Source organism: Balaenoptera physalus (genome assembly GCF_965194825.1).
Source record: "Balaenoptera physalus genome assembly, chromosome: 2".
In the NCBI taxonomy this organism is placed as follows: Eukaryota; Metazoa; Chordata; class Mammalia; order Artiodactyla; family Balaenopteridae; genus Balaenoptera; species Balaenoptera physalus.
Genome location: NC_138883.1, coordinates 59,958,965 through 59,974,341, shown reverse-complemented (window position 1 = coordinate 59,974,341; position 15,377 = coordinate 59,958,965). Strand labels below are relative to the sequence as shown.

At 38.3% G+C, this 15,377-nt stretch overlaps 1 pseudogene across 1 annotated transcript; it reads right to left on the bottom strand.

Moving 5' to 3' along the window:
* Positions 1–422: 422 nt before the first annotated feature.
* Positions 423–15,086, bottom strand: LOC309656112 (transcription factor BTF3 pseudogene; annotated as a pseudogene). The gene has a single exon. The product of its transcript is annotated as a transcription factor BTF3 pseudogene (transcript).
* Positions 15,087–15,377: the final 291 nt, after the last annotated feature.

The window sequence follows — 15,377 nt, the reverse complement described above, 5'->3', positions numbered from 1 at the left end:
TCTGCTTTATAACAAAGTGAATCAGCTATACATATACATATATCCCCATATCTCTTCCCTCTTGCGTCTCCCTCCCTCCCTCCCACCCTCCCTATCCCACCCTTCTAGCTGGTCACAAAGCACCGAGCTGATCTCCCTGTGCTATGCGGCTGCTTCCCACTAGCTATCGGTTTTACGTTTGGTAGTGTATATATGTCCATGCCACTCTCTCACTTTGTCCCAGCTTACCCTTCCCCCTCCCCGTGTCCTCAAGTCCATTCTCTAGTAGGTCTGCGTCTTTATTCCCGTCCTGCCCCTAGGTTCTTCATGCATTGGTCTATGATTCTATCTTTGAGCCACTACCACTGTCTTAATACCATAGCTTCATATTAATACTTCATATCAGGTAGAGCAGATTCTCCCACGGTGTTTGTTTTTTTAAAATTAATTAATTTATTTATTTATTTTTGGCTGTGTTGGGTCTTCGTTTCTGTGCGAGGGCTTTCCCTAGTTGTGGCAAGTGGGGGCCACTCTTCATCGCGGTGCGCGGGCCTCTCACTATTGTGGCCTCTCTTGTTGCGGAGCACAGGCTCCAGACGCGCAGGCTCAGTAATTGTGGCTCACGGGCCTAGTCGCTCCGCGGCATGTGGGATCCTCCCAGACCAGGGCTCGAACCCGTGTCCCCTGCATTGGCAGGCGGATTCTCAACCACTGCACCACCAGGGAAGCCCATCCCACCGTGTTTTAATTGACTCTCCTGCCCACCCACATTTTCATATAAATCTTAGAGTCAGTCTTTGAATATCCACAAAAAACTTGCTGGGATTTTTATTTGAATTGCTTTGAATCTATAGGTCAATTTGGTCCCTACAAAATACTGAGTCTTCCAATCCATGAATATGACACATTGTTAGAAATCAGGATAATGGTTATTGCCTGTTTTGTATTTTATATAAATGGATTATTTTATACTTGTTCAATATTAGGTTTGTGATGTTTGTTAATTTTGTTGCTTGTAACTGTACTTTTTTTTATTGCTGTGTATTATTCCATTGCGTGAATGAATATCCCATAATTTATGCATCCATTCTATTGTTGATGGACATTTGTGTGGTTTCCACACAGTTTGAGGTCAGTATGAACAGTGCTGTTAACAACATACTGTTCATGTCTTTTGATAAACGTATGTTCACATTTCTTGTGGTGTGTATAAGCCACCTGATCTTTAAGTTAAAATGGAAAGTGCTGTGCTGGTGACTTCTTCCTCTTCTGGTCCAACAGTCCATCAACTCTACTGGTCCAACAAACCATCAACTCTATCATGTATATAATGGTTATTTCTCCTAAGGGGTATTTTTCTGGACCTCATTTCTTTTTCTTTGGTTCCTTTCTCAGATGTAATGTTTGAGTTGTTTGGTATTTGTCCCTGCAAAAACTCTTTCATCTCATCTTCTGCCTCTCATTTAACAAGAAGTCCCTTGGGATCTCATAAATACTTTTAAGATTTGATATTTTACCCAGGCATTTTGAAGGCTTTCAGTGGGATGGTTGGCCTAGGTGTTTACCTTCCCATACTACTGGAAATAGAATTCAATAGAATTTAACATACATTTACTAATCACTTACTATATATCAGGCTGTCTTCTAGGTTTAGGGATATGATATTGAAAAAAACAGACAAAATCTCTACCTTCATGGGGCCTACATTCCTAACCAATATCTCTACAAATATTCCTTCTGTCCTTTTCTCCCTTTTCTCCGTGTGTTCAGCTTAAATGTATGTTAGACCTCAGTCTTTCCTCAGTATCTTTGAACCTACCTTTTGCATCTCTGTGTCTCCATCCTGAATTATGGATAATTTCTTCAGATACATCTTCTAGTTCATTAATTCATGTAATGGAATCACACATGTTTTCCCCCTCAGTGAATCAACTTTTATAAATACAAGTGTTCAAATCACTATTATTTTATTTTGTTTATATACGTACATATATATGTGCACGTGTGTGCAAACACACACATATATCTATAATCTATCAGTGAAAAATCCAATTTAAAATATTTAAATGATGTATGAATATGCATTCTCACTCATGATAAGAAGTATTCCTAGAGAATGTTCCATAAGCTGCATATGCTTGTGTGACAAGTGCACAGCAGCCTCATTGCCAGCTACTACTTAAGTTTTGCTTGTAGTAGGTTTGGCTATAACTATGCATTTTTTTCTGGTTGACTCCAAGTTCACAGAATTTTCATATATCTTGTTAAAAGTTTCTTCACTTTGAAAATAAATGTCTTCTCAGATATTATCAAATCAAGTATGGCAAACAAGGAATAAATAATCAAAAAGTCAGTACAGTGTGTAATTTTATCCAAAAAGAAGAATTCACTTAATCCCTGTCTCTCATCCAGTTAAAATACCTTTTACTATGTAATGATGTTGCAGACATTTAAAATAATAGCCCAAATCATAGCAAACACCTGTGAACTTATTATCTAGCTAATAAAATGTGTTCCTATTTTCCCTTCCCCCACTACCAAGAGAAGTTTTAAGTTTTTTACTAAGTTTTTTTAATATATTTTTTGAGCATGTTAAGATTCATCACTTTATAATGTCTTTTAAAAAGGGCACTTTCTCAGCTTGCCTGTCATTTAGTGACCCCAAATTAATTCATCTTCATGATTAAACAAGTTTTCTCCACTATTACGTGAGCCTCACCTTTATTCTCAGGCAGTGTCAAAACTGCCCTTAAGTAAATTCATATACATAAAATTGATGGGTCAATGAGACCTTTGAAGCATATTGGAAAATTATACAAATTTATACTCCTACCAACTATATATGACATTGTTTTTCTTCTTATATCCTTATCAATTCTGAGTTTTGTCAACTATATATTTTTTTTTTGGCAATCTCATTAATAAAAATCTTGTACTGATTTGTATTTCTTTAATAAAGAGTGAAACATATTTTCTAGTACATTTATAATTTGGGGATTTTTTTTAACATTTAATATTTTTTCATATGGTAGTTCTGTTTTTAATTTTTTTTAATTTTTATTGAAATATAGTTGATTTACAATGTTGTGTTAGTTTCAGGTGTACAGCAAAGTGATTCAGTTATCAATATATATAAATATATACTTTTTTAACATTCTCTTCTATTATAGGTTACTACAAGATATTGAGTATAGTTCCCTGTGCTATACAGTAAGTCCTTGTTGGTTATCTGTTTTATATATAGTAGTGTGTATATTTTAATCCCAAACTCCTAATTTATCCTCCCACCTTTGGTAACCATAAGTTTGTTTTCTATGTCTGTGGGTCTATTTCTGTTTTGTAAATAAGTTCATTTGTATTGTTTTTTTATTTTTATTTTAAAATTTTTTTATTTTTTAGGTTTTTTTGGCCATGCCACGTGGCTTGCGGGATCTCAGTTCCCCAACCAGGGATTGAACCCAGGCCACGGCAGTGAACGCCTGGAATCCTAACCACTAGGCAACCAGGGAACTCCCTGTATCATTTTTTTTAGATTCCACATGTAAGCGATATCATATGATATTTGTCTTTCTCTGTCTGGCTTACTTCAGTTAGTATGATAATCTCTAGGTCCATCCATGTTGCTGCAAATGGCATTATTTCATTCTTTTTTATGGCTGAGTAATATTCCACTGTATATATTACATTTAACTTTTAATTTATTTGAAATTTATTTAGTTGTTAAAAAAAACAGGTAGGGATCAACTTCTTTTTTTCCCAAGTTTCTGTTAGTTGTCCTAGTATAATTGATTGGATAACCTTTGTCTTCCCTATATTGAAATGCACTCATATAGCAAATTACCATGTGTTCCTGGATCTATTTATGGACCCTAGTCTATTCAACTGAGTGCTGTATTGTATTACTTAAAGTCATTTTATAGTAGGTTTTAATATCTATCTTTTATCTATGCTAAATTCTCCCCCAATTATGCATTTTTTAAAAACTAAGTGAAGAACTTTATTAACTTTTGTTTCAAACTTTATTACCAGGCTTCTACAGCTTAATTAGCTGCAAAGAATGAATGGCGTATAGGCAAAAACTGAAAAGAGCTGCAGTGTCCAAGCGGCTTGGGCTTTAAAATATTAGAAATCTGTATTTTATCAGACCCAGGGACAAAGTTTTAAAAAGTAGTCTTAATATAAAATAGCAGCACCCAGTAACTTCAAGTTTCATCTTCAGAAGTTGACTCAATTCAGTTTGTCTCATTCTTGAACGCCTCAGCAAAATTCTCTGTAAGATCTGGAATTTCATCATCACCATCCTCTCTAGTAGCAAGCAGTGCTTTTCCACCCACAGATTATTTTGGCAGTGCTTCAGCCAGTCATTTTAAACTAGTCAGACTGTCTGCACCAAGCTGGTTTAAGATGCCAGGTAACATTTCTGTCAGCTGCTTTGTTTCAGCATGGCCAATAACAGTGAAAGTGTTGGCTGCCAGAGATGTTTGAAATTTAGGGTTGTTAATGTGCATCACATTAACTTTTCAATACCAGAGATGTTGTTTACCCCTAAGTTTCTTTAAGTTCTTTAAGGAGAAGTTTGTTTGTTTGTTTGTTTGTCTTAAATCATCTGTTGTAGCTGTTCTATGAACCAACTTCTTTCTGTGAGCAGTTCCTTTCCCACCAATGTGCACTTGTGCCTGCAGTTTTGTGAGTTTCTTCTGGTTCATGATAGTTTCTTTCGTCTTGATGGAGTGGAAATGGGGCCCTGTGGGGGGGCCAGGTCTGGCGCTCAGGGGGTCTCAGGCAGACCAGCTGGGATTAGGGACACACATGGGGTGCCCCCAGTTATGCTTTTCCAAATTTCCCAAAATATATATTTATTTTTAATGAAAACTTTAGAATCACTTTTCAAGTTCCCCCCAAAGTTGTAATTTGATTGTGATTGCACTGACTTTATAATTTAGGAATAATCAACAACTTTGGAATATTGAGTCTGTCTAAACAGAAACTAATATGCCTCTCCATTTATTCTGTCATCTATTTTAGTAAAATTTTATAGCTTTTGTTTATACAGGTCCTGCACATTTTTATTAGGTTTAGCCACAGGGTTTGTGTGCAGGTATCCTTTTTTTTTTTTTTTTTTTTTTAATTTATTTATTTTTGGCTGCATTGGGTCTTTGTTGCTGCATGCAGTCTTTCTCTAGCTGCGGTGAGAGGGGGCTACTCTTCGTTGTGGTGCGCGGGCTTCTCACTGTGGTGGCCTCTCTCTCGTTTTGGAGAACGGGCTCTAGGTGCACAGGCTTCAGTAGTTGGGGCGCACGGGCCCAGTTGCCCCATGGCATGTGGGATCTTTCCAGATCAGGGCTCGAACCTGTGTCCCCTGCATTAGGAGGCAGATTCTCAGCCACTGCACCACCAGGGTAGCCCAGGTATCCTTTTTAATAAGAATTTTTCCCTTTTCTGTATTTCCACTTAGTTGTTGTTTGTATATAGGAAATTTTGGAATTTTTTTTCCAATTTGCAGGAAGCTCTTTTGTTTTCCTCTTGTTGAAGTAGAGACTTCCGTGTCTCTGTCCACACCGTCCCCCCCAGTCCCTCCCCCACCCCATAGTTGATTGGATCCTAGCTGAAAAGATCAGGAATGGCACTTCACCAGGAAGACAAGAAAATTTATTTTTGTGTAAAATTTATTTTGGCTCTATAATATGTTTACTGATTTGAATAAGGCTTATTTCATTAACATGAAATTTCCCCCCTGTAACTGTTACTAACAATGCACTCTGTTGAATCTCCCTCTGGTATCAGGTTCTCTTTAACAATTCAGTCCAATTTCATAACCTTAAAAAACACCTTTATTGTGAAAAGTAGGGACAAAGAGTGTTTAAAAAGCTTCTCTGACTGCACCTTGTTTTGTAGTTTTGATTTTGGAACCATGTGAACATTTCATATAATTAAAAAACTTGGATCAAAAAGGAAAAAAAAACTACAAATCTGAAACAAATGGATACAAATGAACCTAGGAGTATGTAAAATTGATAGTACAAACCACACGAAAAAAAAAATTATTTCAAATGACATTAAAACTCAAACTTTTAATGTAGCTCCATGGTGAGTTATATCCTAAAGAGCAAAAAGAACCACAATGAAATATTTAGTTTCAATTCGTAGTTCTTTTTTTTTGTTTGTTTTGACCACACAGCTTGTGCAAGTGAAAGCATGCAAGTGAAAGCTTGGAGTCCTAACCACTGGACCACGAGGGAATTCCCACAGTTGATAGTTCTCTTGTTAGTACTATTAGTTCTATTGTTAGTAGTAATACTAGTATTGTTGCTTTGAAACTATTTTACGCATAATATACATTATATATGTATATGTTATGTATATGCATAAGCAAATATGCAATCATGTTAATGTCATTAAAACCAAGATTTTCAGTGTGAAAGCAAAGGAATACAAATATAATAATTGATGATTTAATTTTTCACTTAAATTGGAAATATCCATATGAATGCATGATTTAGTTTTCTTTCTGAAATTCACATATTTCCTAGCTTTATTTACTGAGAGGGCATAGAAATAATTACAGTCTGGTAGAAGTGAGCATCCCCAGTGCTGATCATAGTCTCTGAAAGCCATTTCTCAACAAAAGGAAGAAGGGTTCCTTCAAAAAAATGGCTGATCCTAGGTCTGCGGCAGGAAATGTACCAGATGAGCTTGATACCTCTTGCTATGCCAGAAAGCAGGAGTGCTATCAATACCACTGGAATTGTGTGGATACAGGGGTCAACTTGAAGGATTTCACACTGGCCAAACTTGGGACAATTTGAGCCTTGAATACTGCAATGTATAAAGCATAACATATACAGGCATACCTCATTTTGTTGTGCTTTGCTTAATTGCGCTTTGCAGATACTGTGCTTTTTATAAATTGAAGGTTTGTGGCAACCCTCCATCAAGTAATTCTATTGGCACAATTTTTCCAACAGCATTTGCTCACTCCATGTCTCTGTGTCACGTTTAGGTAATTCTCACAATAATTCAAACTTTTTCATTATTATTATATTTGTTGTGGTGATCTGTGATCTGTGATCTTTGATGTTACTATTTTAACTGTTTTGGGCCACCATGAACCCATGCCCATTTAAGATGGCGAACTTAACCAATAAATGTGTGTGTTCTGATTCCTCCACCTGCTGGCCGTTCCCCTGTCTCTCTTCTTCTTCTCAGACCTTCCTATTCCCAGAGACACAACAATATTGAAATTAGGCCAGTTAATAGCCCTACAACGGTCTCTAAGTCTTCAAGTGAAATGATGAGTCCCACATCTCTCACTTTAAATCAAAAGCTTTGTGAGCAAGGCATGTCAAAAGCCAAGACAGGCCAAAAGCTAGGTCTCTTGGCAACAAACAGTTAGCCAAGTTGTGAAGGCAAAGGAAAAGTTCTTGAAGGAAATTGAAAGTGCTACTCCAGGGAACACAAGAATGATAAGAAAGCAAAACAGCCTGATTGCTGTAATGGAGAGAGTTTTAGTGGTCTGGACAGAAGATCAAACCTGCTACAACATTTCCTTAAGCCAAAGCCTAATCCAGAGCAAGGCCCTAACTCTCTTCAATTCTAGGAAGGCTGAGAGAGGTGAAGAAGAAAAAAAGTTTGAAGCTAGCAGAAGTTGGTTCATGTGGTTTAAGGAAAGAAGCTGTCTCCATAACATCAAAATGCAGGGTTAAGCAGCAAGTGCTGATGTAGAAGCACTAGAAGATCTAGCTAGGATAATTAATGAAGGTGGCTACATTAAACAACAGATTTTCAGTGTAGATGAAAACAGCCTTCTCTTGGAAGAAGATGCTATCAAGGACTTTCATAGGTAAAGAGGAGAATTCAATACCTGGCTTCAAAGCTTCAAAGGACAGGCTGACTTTCTTGTTAGGGGCTAATGCAGCTGGTGACTTTAATTTGACTCTAATGCTCATTTACCATTCTGAAAATCCTAGGGTCCTTAAGACTTATGCTAAATCCACTCGGCCTGTGCTCTATAAATGAAACTACACAGCCTGGATGACAGCGCATCTGTTTACCACATGGCTTACTGACTATTTTAAGCCCATTGTTGAGACCTACTGCTCAGAAAAAGAGTCCTTTCAATATATTACTGCTCTTTGAAAATGCACCTAATCACCCAAGAGCTCTGATGGAGATGGACAATGAAATTCATGTTGTTTTCATCCCTGCTAACACAACATCCATTCTGCAGCCCATGAATCAAGGGATAATTTCAGGGACTTCCTTGGCGGTCCAGTGGTTAAGACTCCGCGCTTCCAATGCAGGGGGCGGGGGTTTGATCCCTGGTCAGGGAACTAAGATCCCACATGCCACATGGCACGGCCGCCCCCCCACCAAAAAAGGGGTAATTTCAACTTTCAAGTCTTTTTTTCTTCTGGCTGTGCAGCGCAGCTTGTGGGATCTTAGTTCCCCCACCAGGGATTGAACCTGGGCCCTCGACAGTGAAAGAGCAGATCCCTAACCACTGGACTGCCAGGGAATTTCCCATCAAGTCTTACTGCTTAAGAAATACATTTAGTAAGGCCATAGCTGCCATAGATAATGATTCCTCTGATGAATCTGGGCAAAGTAAATTGAAAACCTTCACTGTTCTAGATGCCATTAAGAACATGCGTGACTCATGGGAAGACATCAAAATATCAACCTTAACAGGAGTTTGGAAGAAGTTGATTCCAATCCTCAGGGGTGACTGTGAGGGGTTCAAGACTTTAGTGGAAGAAGTCACTGCAGATGTAGTGGAAACAGCTAGAGGACTAGAATTAGAAGTGGAGCCTGAAGATGTGATTGAATTGCTGCAATCTCATGATAAAACTTGAATGGATGAGGTCTTGCTTCTTACAGATGAGCAAAGAAATTGATTTCTTGAGATGGAGTCTATTCCTGGCAAAGATGCTGTGAAGACTGTTGAAATGACAACAAAGGATTTAGAATATTCCATAAACTTAGTTGATTAAGCAGTAGCAGAGTTTGAGAGGATTGACTCCAATTTTGAAGGAAGTTCGACTGTGGGTAAAATGCTATCAAACAGCACTGCATACTACAGAGACATCTTAAGGAAAATTCATTTGATGCAGCAAACTTCACTGTTTTCTTACTTTTAAGAAATTGCCCCAGGCACCCACAACCTTCAGCAACCATCACCCTGATCAGTCAGCAGCCATCAACACTGAGATAAGACCCTTTACCAGCAAAAAGACTATGACTCGCTGAAGGCTCAGATGATGGTTAGCATTTTCTAGCAGTAAAGTAGTTTCAGTTAAGGTATGTACATTGTTTTTAGACATAATATGCTATTGCACACTTAGTAGACTACAGTATAAAGTAAACATAACTATTGTAGGCACTGGGCTGGAGGGCTTAAGGGAACACTACCTTATCCATCACAAATCTTTATGATTTCAGTTTGTTCCCTCAGTATTTTCCTTGTTTCTGTAGGTTTGAATGAATGGTTTTTAACCTCTGACCCACATTTTCAATTGAAAATAAAATGAAAAATTAGTACACATTAGAAAAATAGTCAAGTGAGAGGGGGCCAGGATAGTAAAAACTGCCCCTTGAGAATGGTAAAGAAAGCTTCATGAGCCTGGCAGAATTCAGACTCTGTAAGGTTGTCACCCAGCAGTCCATGTCCCTGTTGAGGAACTTTGGTGTGTGAGAAGCTCTCTCTCTCTCTGTCAGAGGCAATGCTGTGTAATCATTATTCCTGAGCAGACAGGTAGATGAAATTTTACCCCCCTCCTCCCACTTGCCGTTAGGTGGACCCATGTACTTAGTTCTGGCCAAAAAAATGTAAATAGGAATAATATAAACCACTTCCAGACCTGGTCTTTAACAGCATCGAACGTAGTTCTCCAGCTCTTTTCTCCCATCACTGCGGCCTTGGATACCTCATATTCCAGATGGTGTAGCCACTGGTTAGCTGTTACTCTTTTAAAAAATCCTTTATAAACACACAAACAAAAACCCTTTTTTGAATTTTAATCACCCAACTGTAGTGAGAAATGACATTTGGTCTTGAATTCTAGATTCATATCAAGGCTACCAGTGAGTCACAAAGCCAAAGTTGTACTTTTTTGAAGGAGGAAGTGGAGTGAGGGTAAGAGGAGGGATAAAGGCCATGAAGAATGATAATCAAACAGAAGACATTCGTAGAGTGATTCATTGCTCTCCCAAGAGTTCAGAGGGATATCTTTGCACTTTGTCTTGTCCAGCTGGGACACAGAGTCATACACCTCATAGTTACATTAGTGACAATGTCATGGTCTCCCATAATGTTGTTTCTAAAAATGCACATGCTTAAAAGTTCAAGGGTCACAAGGGCTTCTAATGCTGAAATGTGCAAAGGTGCAAAATTTCTGCACTGCTGCCTTTGGGAATGAGATATTTTAGATGGCAAGAATAAAGGAAAAATAGGAAAAAAAAGAGATATTTAAGATGGCATAGGTATGAGATCTTGAAAATATTAGAAGTTAAAATAGAGTCAAGGTTAGTCATAGTACCTAATGGTTGTAAAGTGAATTTTTACTTTTGTGGTTATTTGCGGGAAACTTAATATCCCAGCCAAATTTTGCTTGCCCCCAAAATTACTTTCAAGATAGTTCTTTTTGCCATCAGTTCACACATGTGTAAAGGAATATAAATTCATTTTAATATAAGTTCAAGAAAAATGTCCCTAGAAAAGTGATGGCAATTATTTCCCAGGATCTCATGATATGTTCCAAATACAAATATCTATTACTCAATTATTCTCATTGTTAATGAAGTTGACTGAGAGTTGATATCAGATGTTCCTCCAGTTATAGAAGACTGATTAGTCCAGAGGGGTAACTCATGTAGAGTGAAACAATTATTAAGAACAGTAAAGTTGATATAATAGTGGAGACCCTTTGGAGTTTCCTTCAGAGGTATCAAGATGTACAATGTTGTGAAGTGAACAAGGACATAATTAACACGCTTTTAAATTTTATAACTAGAAAGAAAATTTGTCATTCTAAATCAACCATAATAATCACAACATTCAAATAATTCCAGAAACTTCCAAAATAAAGTGACATGTGAAGATGAATTCCCAGTATCTCTTTCATCACATTGTAGGAGATAAAGAAACAAACAAAACATAATCCCACATGATCCAGGAAAAAATCATAAGTTGTCAGGCTTCTCAGACTCACTGGCCTGGATGACATCATGCCACATATTTCTGGGATCTCAACTAGCAACCTTGCCCCACAAAAGCTTTATAAATCAGTAAAAATTGCCCTGGATCCTATTGATTTGTTGTAAAGTAAAATATTATTTGGTGGAGGAAACATATACTTAAGAAGGTTGTTCTGTGAAATCCTGCTGTAATGAGAAATGTAGACTCATATAAATCATAGATGGTAAACAGTGTTTGAAAATATTATGTCTTTAGGAAATGTAAAATAAACTTCTAAGGTGATAGTCATACAAAATGTTTGAGACATTTCTTATGTGATTGCTTTCTATGAAGCTAAGGTGAGCTCAAGTCATGGTGACTCCTGAGGCTAAAAGGATGGGTATATTTAGTAGTAGAATTATAGTGGATTTAGTGGATTAATTCTGGTTGGTGAGCAAAGTCTTGGAAAGAACCTTCTCAAATGGTTTCTTGTTGTCTTCATCAGCAGCTGTACATTGTTAATAGAGTTTGATAAATTAAAATGGTACCATCTGCTTATTCTTGAGGTTAGACTGTACATTTTTGTTGTTTTCATTGTTCTTGTTCGTTCTTTTTTTTTTTTTGGCCACACAGCTTGCAGGATCCCCGACCAGGGATCGAACCTGTGCCCCCTGCAGTGGGAGCTCAGAGTCCTAACCACTGGACCACAAGGTAAGTCCCTGCTGTTGTTTTTTAAACTAAGTAGTAGGCTTGTGTGTGGTGAGTCATTGAGTGTTATCCTGTAGATACAGACTTAGTAGGAGAATAGACACGTGTGCTTGAATTAGGGTACCGCCTGTTGGATCCATTCCATCTCTACTCCTGCTCCTTGAGGTCACAGGGCAGGTGAGGCCAGTATCATGGCCCAGAGCCAGGCTACACCCACCTCACCTCATTCAGCCCTCACCTGAAGCTGCAGAGACTGATGCTTCTGCTTTTCCCCCACTTCTTTTTTTTTATTTATTTACTTTATTTTTGGCTGCGTTGGGTCTTCGTTGCTATGCGCAGGCTTTCTCCAGTTGCGGCGAGCGGAGGCTACTCTTCATTGCGGTGCGCAAGCTTCTCATTGCAGTAGCTTCTCTTGCTGCAGAGCACAGGCTCTAGGCACGAGGGCTTCAGTAGTTGTGGCACGTGGGCTCAGTAGTTGTGGTTCGCAGGCTCTAGAGTGCAAGCTTAGTAGTTGTGGTGCACGGGCTTAGTTGTTCCACTGCATGTGGGATCTTCCCGGACCAGGGCTCAAACCCGTGTCCCCTGCATTGGCTGGCGGGTTCTTAACCACTGTGCCACCAGGGAAGTCCCTTCCCCCACTTCTTAACCTTCCTGTAGTTTCTCTCTTCCTTCCCTCCTGCAACTTTATGCCACCACTTCATTAGGAGACAAACCTAGTTGAAGGACAATTATGTAAAAGCAGGTGAGGTTGTTTGGCAGTGTATTTGAGCTAGAATGGGTCATGGAAATTACTTCTGTGAGAAACAATATTTTAAAATTCAGTTACTTTGTTTTCAAATGTATTTTAATTAAATTTGATGAGTGTTATAATTCATTTTGATTCTGCATTTCTTTTTGTATACTCAATGTCAGATTTGTGTGATCGATTTAATCCCTGACTAAAGAAAAAAAGTCACAAGGGATACATCTGTTTAAGCATTCTTAACTTTGAACTTGTAGAAAGTCTCAAAGGTAACCTTTATTGGAGTTTTGTTTTGCAAAGATTAAAAGATATTTATTTTGTTTTCAATGGTCTTATATATTTCAGTATCTTTCTAGTTTGCTAAAAGATTAATAAGCCTCATGAACGGAACTGGTAAAGTTAAGAATTCTACACATAGGGAATTCCCTGGTGGTCCAGTGGTTAGGACTCCACACTTCCACTGCCGAGGATATGGGTTCAATCCCTGGCCAGGGAACTAAGATCCCACAAGCCACTTGGCATGGCCAAAAATAAATAAAATTTAAAAATAAAAAAAAAGGATTCTCCACATAATTCAGATAAAATAAGTTTTTGGCTTAAATGTTAACTTTAAAATGATTTTGAACTGTTCTGTATGGTACAGTGGTAGTGGATACATGACTATGCATTTGTCAAAACCCATAGAACGGTACGCCGCAAATAATTAATTTTACTGCACGCAAATTTTAAAAAATCAGCTTGAATGGCAGGCGAGCCCAAGATGAAATGTAGGCTATGGCAAATAAATCTAACTGTATTACAAATGTATAACATAACCATACTGAAGGGGATGGGGAAGAAAGGAGCTCACCTAAATAACTTCGAAAAAAGTGTTTTGATTAGATACTGTAAGGCCATAGACAAAAAGACTTGTATACAAACATCTAAGTCTGATTGGTAAATTCATTTATCGCAGGGTATGGATTACTAATTTTAGAACTACTTTGCATATATACTAGGGTCGAACATATAAGTAAATATATTGCAGATAATGAGGTTCTTACTGTTGAACTTACTGTTGAGTTCTTTGATACTCCTCCCTCCAGGAGGTAGAGCTAAATTCCCCTCTCTTGAAAGTAGGCTAGACTTAGTAACTCCCTTCAAATGAATAGAGTATGGAAGAGAAAAACAGTAACTTTACATTGGAGACACCTGGTAGATACCACCTTATCCAAATAATCAGGATTAACAATACCGGTAACTAGACAGATTGATATTATGTGTACCCTCTGATAGACTGTGATGAGAAGGGCACACTACTCTGTGATATTCTTCCCCCCAAATCTACAACCATGGTCTAAACATGAGAAAGCATCAGACAAACTCAAACTAGGGACATTCGAAAGTGTCCAGGTCATGAAAGGCAAGGAAAGAATAAGAGACTGTCACAGAAGATTGTCATAGAAGATTGAGGAGACATGACAACTAAATACCATGTAGTATACTAGATTTGATCCCTGGGCAAAAAAAGGGAAATCCCAATAAAGTCTATAGTTTAATGTTTTGTGCTAATGTTAATTTCATATTTTTGATCATTGTAATACAGTTATATTAGATGTTGACATTAGGGGAAGCTAGGTGAAGGGTATACAGGAATTCTATATTTGCAGCTTTTCTGAAGATCTTAAACTTATTTCAAAATAAAAAGTAAGCCTTCTGAAAACAGGCTTACATACAATTTTCCAAGACCATTGAATTTTTATTTTTTTCTGCAAATAATTTGCATTGCTTTACCTTTATTCACTCAGCACGTCCTAAACCAAACAGATTGTCTTCTTCCTCTCTTCCAAACCTGCTCCCCTGCTGTGCTCCTGTCTCGGTAAGGGGCACTACCACGTTCTCTCTCAGTTGTCCAACTAGGAAACTGAGAGTCATCCTTTCCTTTTCCTTCTCCCTCACTTCCCAATGAATTGACCAACTATCCTGGATATCTCCTTCATATTCTTGAATTCAGTTGTCTTTTTTGTCTTTCCCCATGGATTATAATCTCCCTGGGGGCTGTCTTCCTTGTTCCCCATGTGTTCCACGTGCCTAGCACAGTGCCTGGTGCATAGCAAGCACCCAAAAGCTATTTGCTAAATGAGAGAATGAATGCATATTTTATTGTATGTTGCTATTTAATGGTATTTTCACATCCCCTTGTATCTACCATAGTGGGATGCATCCATATGTCTCCTTTATTTATTTATTTATTTTAAAGGAATTCCTTTATTTTTATTATTTATTTATTTTTGGCTGTGTTGGGTCTTCGTTTCTGTGCAAGGGCTTTCTCAAGTTGCGGCGAGTGGGGGCCACTCTTCATCGCGGTGCGTGGGCCTTTCACTGTCGCGGCCTCTCTTGTTTCAGGGCACAGGCTCCAGACGCGCAGGCTCAGTAGTTGTGGCTCACGGGCCTAGTTGCTCCGCGGCATGTGGTATCTTCCCAGACCAGGGCTCGAACCGGTGTCCCCTGCACTGGCAGGCAGATCTCAACCACTGCGCCACCAGGGAAGCCCTATTTATTTATTTTTAATCTGTGATAATTGAGTTTTAGAAATCAAGTGTGGCCTCCTCATTAACAGAAGTTTCACTAAGTCCAATCTGATGTTCTGATGGCAGGAGTCATGTGAGCTGGTAAGACTTGTGAAAGTCATTAGTGCAAGTCTCTCATTCCATGAACAAAAACTTTGAGGCTTCAAGAGGCTAAGTAGTTTGCCAAGTCCTAGCAGAGGGGGCATTTATTTCTATGTCCTAGAGA